Source organism: Electrona antarctica (assembly GCF_951216825.1).
Source record: "Electrona antarctica genome assembly, chromosome: 16".
NCBI classification, from domain to species: domain Eukaryota; kingdom Metazoa; phylum Chordata; class Actinopteri; order Myctophiformes; family Myctophidae; genus Electrona; species Electrona antarctica.
The window spans coordinates 10,224,139-10,236,179 of record NC_136797.1 but is presented as its reverse complement, the minus strand read 5'-3'; the positions used below and the strand labels follow the sequence as shown (position 1 = coordinate 10,236,179).

Below are 12,041 nucleotides of genomic sequence, written 5' to 3'. Positions count from 1 at the left end.
TAGAGGGAAGAGAGAGACAGTCCAGTCCTGCCATCTCACACGTCCACAGCTTAATCCACAAATAATCACAGCACTTCCACATTTACCTTAGCCTGTTAACGTCCCCATGCACGCTACACAAGCCCGCGATTACAACGCTGTTGCTTAATTGTAGAATGCAGGCAGTTTGTGAGTCAAAACTAAAATAACTTTTTGCAAAAGAAAAATAAACCGACAGGGATTTTTCCTGGGAGGAAACCTTTAGTTTACTATATGACATGTTTCTTAATAGTGCTAAAGTGTTCGGTGTTCTTTAAATAAACAATGTGGAGTTTTGCATAGTGGGGCATGAAAGAATGCAGGAGTCTCGCTTGCCCCTCTCACACATGTCAGCAATTTGGCTGCCTTGTGTATTTTGGATGTTGAAAAAAAAAAAAGGAGCATTTCAAAGTAAACGAAAGAAGGAAAGTCTTATCCGCCTGGCAGCTGCACTCTGGACCAAATTGCTTTCAGCTGATGCGCTGCAGCTCAAACTTGCTTGGGTAATGTCAAGTGATGCATTGCAATACTGAGAAAACAACACGGACAAAAATAAATAAGGAGGAAGAGAAATGCTGGAAAGTTCCTATGCTTATTCAGACAAACCCCCACCACCCCCTTGACATGCACGCATGCTTATACACTATAGGTTTTATTTTCTTAATTTACCCTTTAAAAAAAAGACTGACCAGGTAGGTCAGTTGAAAATCACACGTAGGACAGATATAAAGATTGTAGACAAATCACATGAATGAATCCAGGTTTAGACCAATGAAATTATTCTACCAATTCAATTAACCAATTAAGCCTAGTGAATGTCATGAAAGCAGAAACATTCAACACATCGACAGGTCACTGACTGCTCAGAGGACACTCAAACTGAAAACCATCTCATTCACTGTTGGAGTTACACAGTGGATTCTTAAAGCTAAAGTTACACATCCATGACTGCTGACATATACTGTACCTGTATTGTCATCTGCATCTCACAGGCTTGTTTAGTAGCGTGACGCCATCAACAAGAATTGCTACACAACGCATAGGGCTAACCCACTACAAAAATAGTTCTATAGGCTCTCTCTCTCTCTCTCTCTCTCTGTCTCCATCTCATGTTTCATTCTTAATGAAGCAGGATGCTGGATGCCACAGTCGGTAGTGCTGTCGCCTCACAGCTAGAAGGTCCTGGGTTCGATTCCCGCTGGGGACGCTGTGGGCGCTGGGGGTGTGGTCTCTCCTCCGCGTCATCAGTGCCCATACCTGAGGCGGGGTTGGCGAAAGGGCCTTTCTGTGTGGAGTTCGCATGTTCTCCCCGTGTCCCCTAGGGTAGGTACCCTCACATGTTCTCTCCGTTGTCCCCTTGGGTAGGTACCCTCACATGTTGTCCCCTTGGGTAGGTACCCTCACATGTTCTCCCCGTGTCCCCTAGCGTAGGTACCCCCACATGTTCTCCCCGTGTCCCCTTGGGCAGGTACCCTCACATGTTCTCTCCGTTGTCCCCTTGGGTAGGTACCCTCACATGTTCTCCCCGTGTCCCCTTGGGTAGGTACCCTCACATGTTCTCCCCGTGTCAGGGTAGGTACCCTCACATGTTCTCCCCGTGTCAGGGTAGGTACCCTCACATGTTCTCCCTGTGTCCCCTTAGGTAGGTACCCTCACATGTTCTCCCCGTGTCCCCCAGGGTAGGTAAACATGCAGTAATCCTGGTCTCTATACTGCCTCCCCCTGGCCAGCCGGGGAGCCTGATGGAGGGGAAAGGAACTAGTCTTCCACGTGCTACGTCCGGCCGGGAAAACTCTCCCCTGTCAGGTGAAAAGAAGCAGCTTGGACTCCTCATGCATAGAAGGAAGCATGAAGTCAGTCCGCTGCCCCCCCAGGTTGGCAGAGGAGTTGTAGCGCCCAGGATTACATTATATTATTGACACTGGGTGGAAAAAATGGGCTGCAAAATCATGGGATTAAAATAAATGAAGAAGGATGATGCAAGAGCAATGCATGGCTGTGCTTGATGCAGCAGCTACACACCTAATCACTCCTGTGTTAGCTGTAGCATTGGTTCCCAAAGTGGGGTCCGGGGTCCCCCAGGGGTCCTTGAGGGAGTTCCAGGGGGTCCCCAGCTAAATGATAGTTTGGAACCAAATGGACCCTTATGGGTCTGTAACTCTGATGAACCCTAACGGGTCCATTTGGTTCCATTTGTACACTCTGAGTTAAAATAACATTGATTTTACAATATAAAATAATATATTATATATATAATATATATATCATAGCTCCGTAAGGGAGTGATTGCACCACTCAAAAATGTGGGTCCCAGAGATAGAAATGCCATTAAATGGGGGGTCCGTAGACTAATGCATGTCAAACTGTGGGTCCTTGTAATTAAATGGGTTGAGAATCACTGCTAGAGCTGTAAAAAATCTTCTCTCACGGGGGTCCTTATTGGCATATCTTTTCAAATGGGGGTCCGTGGGGCTAATTAGTGTCAATCTGGGGGTCCTTTACAAGAAAAAGTTTGGGAACCACTGGGCAGGGGATATTAATAAAACCTGGGAATACCTGGGAAAAATGTTCTTCACCAATGTGTTTGTAAAGGTGTCTACTAACATATCCCACATTGGTTTATATTCAACCACCCTAGGGGAATGTTTGACAGCTGCTGAAAGTTGGGGTACCATCAACAGCCAATATATGGCAAAATGTTCTAAATTTCATTATGCTTTAAGTAGCATGTGACGTGTCAAACTAGGGGGTTTTCATCATTCTGAATCCATTCCAAGCATTAGTTTTGCACGAAAAACACTCCTTGGGCTTAAAAAGGCCATAGACGTCATCACAAATGCGATGTGATGAGGTCAGCACATTTGGGCAAGTGTCTATGGCCATTTTGAATAATTGAATATAAACCAATGTGGGATATGTTAGTAGACACCTTTACAAACACACACACAATAATATTCCCTGACTACACCATGTTGTTGCGCACCGACAATCTACCAGTAAGACGTCCTGAGGGCAAGAAGCGCCAGAGGTCACGTGCACGCAGTCAGCGAGCACTCGCGTTTTGGCATGGGGGCGTCAGATCAAAATATGGAATGAATTCTGTGCTGGCCATATATGGAGCGTGTTTTGAGTGCACAGGGTTTGATGGGGTCAGATCAACATATGGAATGTCAGAACAGGTCAGCTCCATATATGGAGATCTAAGGGTGGAAGCAGGCGGGGGCAGTGTCTGGAGTGTACAGGGTTTGATGAGGGCCCAGGTAGGGCTCTAGTTTTCGCTGGCTACCGGGCGGCTACACTAATTACTTTGGGGCGGGCCCGTCGTTATGCAAAGCTCGGCCCATAATAATAATAATAATACATGACATTATACATTTTCTGATGCATAGGTTGATCTCAAAGTAAGCTGTAAGTTTTATCATATTTACCATAACATAAGAAAACATGTATTATACAAGATGAAATGTTTAACATAAGCAGATTTTAGCCTGTCGTACCCTCTTCTACATAATTACTTCTCTGTTAGACATTTCCTTGTACAGCCACAGCCCACACCAGTAGCACCAGAGGTCAAACCTGCAATTATATAAGTACTTAAGTGCACCACCTTCCAGGAGCTGTGGAAAAGAATCCATTTATAACAGCTTTAATACGCTGTGAGTGGCATCACAGATTGACTGTGTGACACAGCTTTCATAATGAGTTCAGTAATTACTCCCATGGTTTTGAGGGATATGTTATGTGGAGAAGTTTCAACCCATTTAGACTTGACGTCGAAATTTTAAAAATGTCTTGTAAATCCTGACAGTTTTCTGAAATACCTATGTTTCTATATCAGTGGTGCTCAATATTTCATGTCAAGGACCCCTAAAAATGATATGTAATTGACCACCGACCCCCATCTGAAAATATGTTGTTCCAGGAACCCCTCAGAAGCAAAGATTTGAGTTAAAAACGTTCGCTCTGAAAGAATATATATTCAAAGATTTGTGCCGCATTTTAACGATTTTTCAAAAATAGCAGACCTACACGCTCGTAGCGCGGCACTCGGTGCCGCGCTATGAGCTTGTAGATCTGCTATTTTTCAATAGCTAAATTATAACATAATGCTTAAAACACCAAAAGGGGTTCCCGCCCAGAAACCTCTGGCATGGATTAAGATATTCTAACACCAACACTCATTGGGACCAAATAGGGCCTTTCTTTGAGATTCTGAACTTTTGTTTTCACAACGTTATTTATATGTAATCATTACACAACAAATCCTCAGCCCCAGAGATTTCAGTTTAAACTCAGACAGAGCAAGTGCAATGTCATTGTTTTGTGCTTGGGATAGTATAAATCACACTGCTTTAACAGGAAAAAGTACAACATTATTTGAGAAAGGTTGAGTGAGACGAACACTGATAGACCATCATCTACCACAAACAACACACAATCATGTTGGCCGTAGTTCTGCCGAGGTCTCTTTTCCTCTCAGTTATGATTCCAGCTAAATGTTTCTTTGTGGCCACAACCGCCCATACATCGTGTCTCACCAAATAAAAACATAAAGCCCTACATGTACGTATAGTTGACTGGAGTCCCCCAGGGCTCTTTGCATGGTCCGCTCCTTTTTGAGTGGTGCAACCACTCCAACGAACAGCAATGTCCGTGACTATGTGACCACCTATGTGTTCACCTAACTAACTATGTCACTATGAGCACGAGTACCAATGACTACCAAAAGTGGCGCTGTTGTGGCAGAAACAGAGAGAGAGAGATCGTGCTGCACTGCTGCCTGCTAATGAGAGACAGAGAGAGAGAGAGAGAGAGGGGGGGGGAGGGGAGTTGCACCACTCAGTTCACACAGGTGTGATCTTTTCACATGGAATGAATTCTGTACTGACCATATATGGAGCATGTCTCGAGTGTACAGGGTTTGATGGGGTCAGATCAACATAAGGTCATGTCAGAACAGGTCAGCTCCATATATGGAGATCTAAGTGTGGCAGCGGGGGGAGTGTCTTGTGTGTAAAGGGTTTGATGAGGGCCCAGGTAGGGCCGGGCCTTAAGTTTCGGGACTGTTGAGAACTCCAGTTTTCGCCGGCTGCGGCATGGACAGGTATCAGTCAACAGGCCCGTCTAGAGTTTAAATGGACAGGTATCAGTCAACAGGCCCGTCTAGAGTTTAAATGGACAGGTATCAGTCAACAGGCCCGTCTAGAGTTTAAATGGACAGGTATCAGTCAACAGGCCCGTCTAGAGTTTAAATGGACAGGTATCAGTCAACAGGCCCGTCTAGAGTTTAAATGGACAGGTATCAGTCAACAGGCCCGTCTAGAGTTTAAATGGACAGGTATCAGTCAACAGGCCCGTCTAGAGTTTAAATGGACAGGTATCAGTCAACAGGCCCATCTAGAGTTTAAATGGACCGGTATCAGTCAACAGGCCCGTCTAGAGTTTAAATGGACAGGTATCAGTCAACAGGCCCGTCTAGAGTTTAAATGGACAGGTATCAGTCAACAGGCCTGTCTAGAGTTTAAATGGACAGGTATCAGTCAACAGGCCCGTCTAGAGTTTAAATGGACAGGTATCAGTCAACAGGCCCGTCTAGAGTTTAAATGGACAGGTATCAGTCAACAGGCCCGTCTAGAGTTTAAATGGACAGGTATCAGTCAACAGGCCCGTCTAGAGTTTAAATGGACAGGTATCAGTCAACAGGCCCGTCTAGAGTTTAAATGGACAGGTATCAGTCAACAGGCCCGTCTAGAGTTTAAATGGACAGGTATCAGTCAACAGGCCCATCTAGAGTTTAAATGGACAGGTATCAGTCAACAGGCCCGTCTAGAGTTTAAATGGACAGGTATCAGTCAAAAGGCCCATCTAGAGTTTAAATGGACAGGTATCAGTCAACAGGCCCGTCTAGAGTTTAAATGGACAGGTATCAGTCAACAGGCCCATCTAGAGTTTAAATGGACAGGTATCAGTCAACAGGCCCGTCTAGAGTTTGAATGGACAGGTATCAGTCTAAAGGCCCGTCTAGAGTTTAAATGGACAGGTATCAGTCTAAAGGCCCGTCTAGAGTTTAAATGGACAGGTATCAGTCTAAAGGCCCGTCTAGAGTTTAAATGGACAGGTATCAGTCTAAAGGCCCGTCTAGAGTTTAAATGGACAGGTATCAGTCTAAAGGCCCGTCTAGAGTTTAAATGGACAGGTATCAGTCTAAAGGCCCGTCTAGAGTTTAAATGGACAGGTATCAGTCTAAAGGCCCGTCTAGAGTTTAAATGGACAGGTATCAGTCTAAAGGCCCGTCTAGAGTTTAAATGGACGGGTATCAGTCTAAAGGCCCGTCTAGAGTTTAAATGGACAGGTATCAGTCTAAAGGCCCGTCTAGAGTTTAAATGGACGGGTATCAGTCTAAAGGCCCGTCTAGAGTTTGAATGGACAGGTATCAGTCTAAAGGCCCGTCTAGAGTTTAAATGGACAAGTATCAGTCTAAAGGCCCGTCTAGAGTTTGAATGGACAGGTATCAGTCTAAAGGCCCGTCTAGAGTTTAAATGGACAGGTATCAGTCTAAAGGGAGACAGTTTGAATGGACAGGTACTGTATCAGTCTAGGGAGACATCAGTCAGGAATACTGTATGTAGGGACGCTAGGGTTCATGTGGTTAAGGCTAATCTATAGTGTGAAGTACATGACTCACATTCGCTTCACAACAATGTGTTATTTTTTTCCTCAACTGGAAAGTGTCGATTTTTGTCCAATTTCAATCCGTCGTCGTGCGGTCGTCTAAACCAGTGGTTCCCAAACTTTTTAGCCCGTGGCCCAAAAGAGGAATGTCTCCCCAGGACCCAAACTATTGGTGGGTCCCCAGGACCTCTCTGGCTCATGGACTAAGAACCAAAAAGAACTGAACTGGTTCCAATTGGGAACCAACCGGTGGAAAGGGGGTCAATGTGTTTTTTTACTGGTTAAATAAAGGTTAAATGAAAAATGAAATATGCGGGGAGGAAGCGTCAGTGAATACCTCGCTATGAGTCTGGCCCCCGCCATGCAGGCTACACAATAAGTGTCCCGGGCCACTGTTTAAGAAACGGTGGTCTAGACTGAGCCAGACCTGTTGTATGGCAAGGACACAGCGGCAGGTTGACTCTCCTCTGCTCTGTTTACATTCTGTTGGCAGGGGGATCTGGAGGTGTTTGGGGCCACTCTGCACTGCACTGGGAACTATCACACAATTCACTTTTTAAACTATTTGGATATCGGCTCTGTGGAGAGTTGCTGTTTTCCCTGAGAACAAGACTCGCCTCTGGGCCCTGGGGCCCTAGTGCACTGCCAGAAGAATAAACAGAGAGAGGGAGGGGGAGAGAGAGAGAGGGAGAGGAGAGAGAGAGAGAGAGAGAGCATGTGGTAGTGAAGAGAATTAGGGAAATGTTTGTCCCTTATGCTATGGATTGCAATCTACATTCATGAGAGTGTGATGTTGCTAAACCTGTCCTGCATGCAATGATGAGACTGATTGATAAGATGAGGGTATATGGGTGCTTTACGTATCTTATTTGGATGCCTATAGTTAAAAGACAATGAATGCACCTAATATATAAACGTGCAAACCCTTCCAGAACTGGCATCTCTTTTGATGTTTGCTTCATTTGACCCATTGACTGGTTTTGTTCATCACGAGAGGAACGTATCAGCTTCCAGATGCAACTTGTTGACAATATTGATGACACAATTTAACGTTGTCAATAGATAGTCACCTGTTTAAGGATGGAAGTCTGCTGGAATGCCCTCCTCCTCCCCAAATACTTACCCCCACCTTAAAGGAGAATTCCATGCTAGAAGGCTTTCTTATCTTTATTTGTAGTTGTTACGTCCCCACCAAAGAGGTACAGGTGTTATTTTGTGCAAAAGCGTATTATTGGCTATTTCCCCTACCATATGAATTTAATTGAATTACATTGAATTGAATGGGGCATTGGGTGTATATATCCTCTCTTCATAATGTAAATAGTATCCAAAGCGGCACACTTTACTACTTATTTCGATGGAAATAAGCGAATTAGCACAAAAACCCAACCCCCATTGAGGGCTTATATTAAAGGAAATAGCCAATAATGCACTTTTGCACAAAATAACACTTCTTTGGTCTACAAATAAAGGTAAGAAAGCATTCTTGCATGGAATTCTGGATATTTAACTTTCAAAAAAACGTTTGGTCATTCCATCGTCTTCTCAGTCACCCCAGACAGTCTTTAAGTCGCTCGATTCAGTATTTAGATATTTGATATTCATTTTAGCTGCCCCGCCCCCTTCCCAAACAAACCGATTATAACTCCATTTTAACCATGATAGATTCATCGAAAACACCGACCTTTTTTCTGGTGACTGATATTGTCCTTCTAATACGTGAGGGGCCGTGTTTTTTAATTTACTGTTTTCATTTATTTTTCATATAATGTTTTATTCTTTAGACTGAGTTTGCCGCCTGATAATGACCTTGAACCATGACCTTTTCAACACACTATAGTTTATCATCTCATCAATGCGTGCGTGCGTGCGTGCGTGCGTGCGTGCGTGCGTGCGTGCGTGCGTGTGAGTGAGTGAGTGAGATAATTCCTAACAAGTTTCATGTACATCTGCTCATCAGGAGCGACTGCACTACCCCACCCACAGGTGTCGCTGTGGGCATTGTGGTGCATTGTGGGTGGTATACAGATTGAACAGGATTCGGGGTCACATGGGCTGGCGTTGGCCTGCTCTGGGCCCTGCTGGCTGCGTACACGTCCTGAGGGTTCGGGGGGAGGGGGGCTGGCGTTAGCAGGCTTCCTATAATAAGCTGGGTCAAAGGTATTGAAATTAAACAGGGGAGGGTCAGCCTGTTGAGTCTTAACCTTTCTGATGCTCACTGTGTATGCGTGTGTGTGTGTGTGTGTGTGTGTGTGTGTGTGTGTGTGTGTGTGTGTGTGTGTGCGCGTGCGCGTGTGTGCACGCGTGAAGCGTTCTCAGACCCGGCAGCCTCGGCGTGCCACCCTCCCAACTTCAGACCAATCAAGCAGGCCATGCTCTCTTGCCTCAGGTCGCGCTGACCTATTAGCCAAATGTGTTTATTCAGTGTTTAGTCACTATTAGCCCCAGAATGATCCCTGCTCTGCCGGGGCTAATGGCAGGAATATTTCCCCTCGTACGACTTTATGGTGAAATAATTGATCACATGTGAGCGCCACTGGCACGCGTTTCCTCTTGTTTTCCTAAAGAGAGGTGATATCATGCGGTCAAGTCTGCAGTGTTCCTCGACCCAGATAGCCATGATTGCTTCCGGAAACCAAGAAAAGAAAGGAGAGGGAAGAGAAAGGGGGAGAAAGAGCAGTGAGGCATTGCAGCATTAAATCACACATCAAATCATTTGGTGTTATCGCTCTCTGGCTAGCAAACACAAAGCTGCCCTACTTAGCCACCTGTGAGATAATTCCGCGTATATAGCTGCAGTCCAATGTTTATTTTTCAGTCGCTAGTTACAATGCCGTTATGCCCAATTTGTGCTTGGTTGCGCGTTTGTGTCGCCGCACTGAAAATAGCAGATTTACAAGCTCCCTCCCAACGCGGTGCTATTTTCGTGCATGACACACTAAATAAATTAGCCGGAAATTACATCACCAGGAAATTGGCCCCTATATCTGATCCAAAGACCATATCTTTAGATATGCCTACATAAAAACTAAATTGCCTACAGACGTTTGGTGGTGATTTCTGATTTCTTCCACTTGAAACATCACGTTTAGATGAATCCACGTTTTCTATACTCATCCCATTTGTATTAGGATACCAGCGTTTGGGGAATGCAATTATTATTTTGTTTCCTAGGCTCTGGAATGATGTATTCAAGAAGAATATGTTTGTTTGTTTGTTTTTTGCCCTGAGTCTCATGTAACGGCTTTAAAAAAAGAAGCAAATCCACAAGTTCAACGCTTGTAGTTTTTTACGTTTTGAAAATGTTACAATGACACATAATGACATGCCCAAAATGTAGATACAATGTGGTTAAACTGGCACAGTAATCTTATGAATTGAATTCGAATTGAACAAAACTAATTTTTCTTTTACTTATTTTTTTCATTTGCTGCTTTCTTTCATTTTAGCGATTTTAGCTACAAGCTAAAGCTTTTAGCGAACATGGTCCTAAATTTGTAAAAAAAAAAATTACAAATAGATATGGTGATTCATTTATTGTATTTAATTTACTATAGTCCTACTAGACCCCAAGAAATTACATCTGGCCACAAAAGATCACGGGATCTATTGAATGTGACAAACTGACATATTGAGCCTACGACACACAACCCCCCTTACAGTGCCTCTACCTTCACATTCAGTACATCCTGTGGTCTATAATCGCATTTTGACAAAAAGGACGTATTTAGCATTAGCCCCCTGTTCGAATGCCACCGCCCCCCCCTGTCAAAAATAGCAAAAATCGCTAAACCGAAAGAAACCAGCACATGAAAAAAATTCACTCACTTTTTACTTTGTCTAAAAAAAAAAACCTTAAGTTGTCCTTTAAACTTGGCCTCTCTGGCGCTCCCTGGTGGCTTCCTCGGGCCCCCCACATAAAACTGTCCTCACAAGTAAGTAGTAATAATAATAATAATCCTATATTACAATTGAAAACATGTGCCCAAAAGCACGCACAGGAACAAAAGGCACCAGCTACTACGTCACTGACACGCTGCAACACGCTGCAACACACACTGCAACAACACACTAACACGTCACACACTTACCCTCCGCGTCGTTGGTTCCCTATCTCCTCATGTCGCGCCGCACGGCCACACTCGACACCAGCCGCGTAAAAATTGTCATCGCACTGCCACTACAGCCGGCTCCCGTCCACACTCGCTATCAATATCAATATCAATAACAAACACAAACACGCCACAAGCACCGACACCCCCGCCTAATTTGTTGCCACGTCTATGAAAACAAGCACAGAAAAAATGCCATTCAACACGCTACTTACACACACTACCACTCGCTTACAATACGCGGACCTGGCAACACTACATTCCCTCTCCCATTCGCTCACAGCCCACCACGTGACCCACACAGGGAGGGAGACGATTGCGTGATGCTTCTAGGTACAGGATTCTATAGGTCACCACTTTTGGTGTGACACACACACAGTGTACAGCCTGCCGGAAACCAACAGTAGAAGAAGAAGAACAACAACAACACAGGTTCTACACTGATTCTAACTTGGATGGAGAGCGCCGCGATTACATACATACAACGTTACAATCATGCAAACACGACCGCATCGACACCTGACGTGGTACAATCGGGCCGAACCGACGCGCATATATGGATAACAACAACAACGCCAACACTACACGCAGACGCTGCAACAACGCGATGCAACACAAAACGTAAGTTACGTATGTAACTATGGTTCTATGAATCCTGGATGACTGCTTAACACTGGATGATTTGCGTCCAGTGTTAAGCACTGCCTCTGGCAGTCAGTACGGATGAAATACAACAGCTGTGTACAACGCAGTGTCACTGCAGACACGTGTGTGTGTGTGTGGTGTGTGCGTGCGTGCGTGCGCGGGGGGGGGGGGGGGGGGATTTGGATCGCCTCGCGATGCAGCTGAAATGGCACACACACACACGCCACAAAACGCTAATAATAATAATAACACAAAATTACAACAACACACTAATCATAACAACAGTACAGAGAACAGTACAGTACACATGAGTACAGTACAGTACAGTACAGAAACAAACCTCACATCAGCATATTAATCCATATCCAATAATAATAATAATAACACATAATAACACAACACTAATAACTATAATATCAACAGTACAGACAACAGTACAGTACAGTACATCAGAATATTAATCCATGTAATAATAATAATAATAATAAATAACAACACAACACTAATAACAGTACAGAGAACAGTACAGTACAGTACACATGAGTACAGTACAGTACAGTATACTGTTCCTGCGCCTTGCCATGCTCTCTTTCA

The 12,041-nt window shown here is 44.4% G+C and overlaps 1 protein-coding gene across 2 annotated transcripts in view; it reads left to right on the top strand.

Moving 5' to 3' along the window:
* Positions 1 to 12,041, top strand: part of LOC306940053 (keratin, type I cytoskeletal 18) — a 69,015-nt gene that overhangs the window by 12,187 nt on the left and 44,787 nt on the right. Inside the window, exon 1 of one of the 2 annotated variants that reach the window (XM_079524990.1) lies at positions 10,786 to 11,423. The exons of the other annotated variant lie outside the window; for it this stretch is intronic. The gene's annotated coding sequence lies outside the window, so the exon portion shown is untranslated. Of the gene's footprint in view, positions 1 to 10,785; positions 11,424 to 12,041 lie in introns of those variants that run through there. 2 annotated transcript variants of the gene reach the window in all.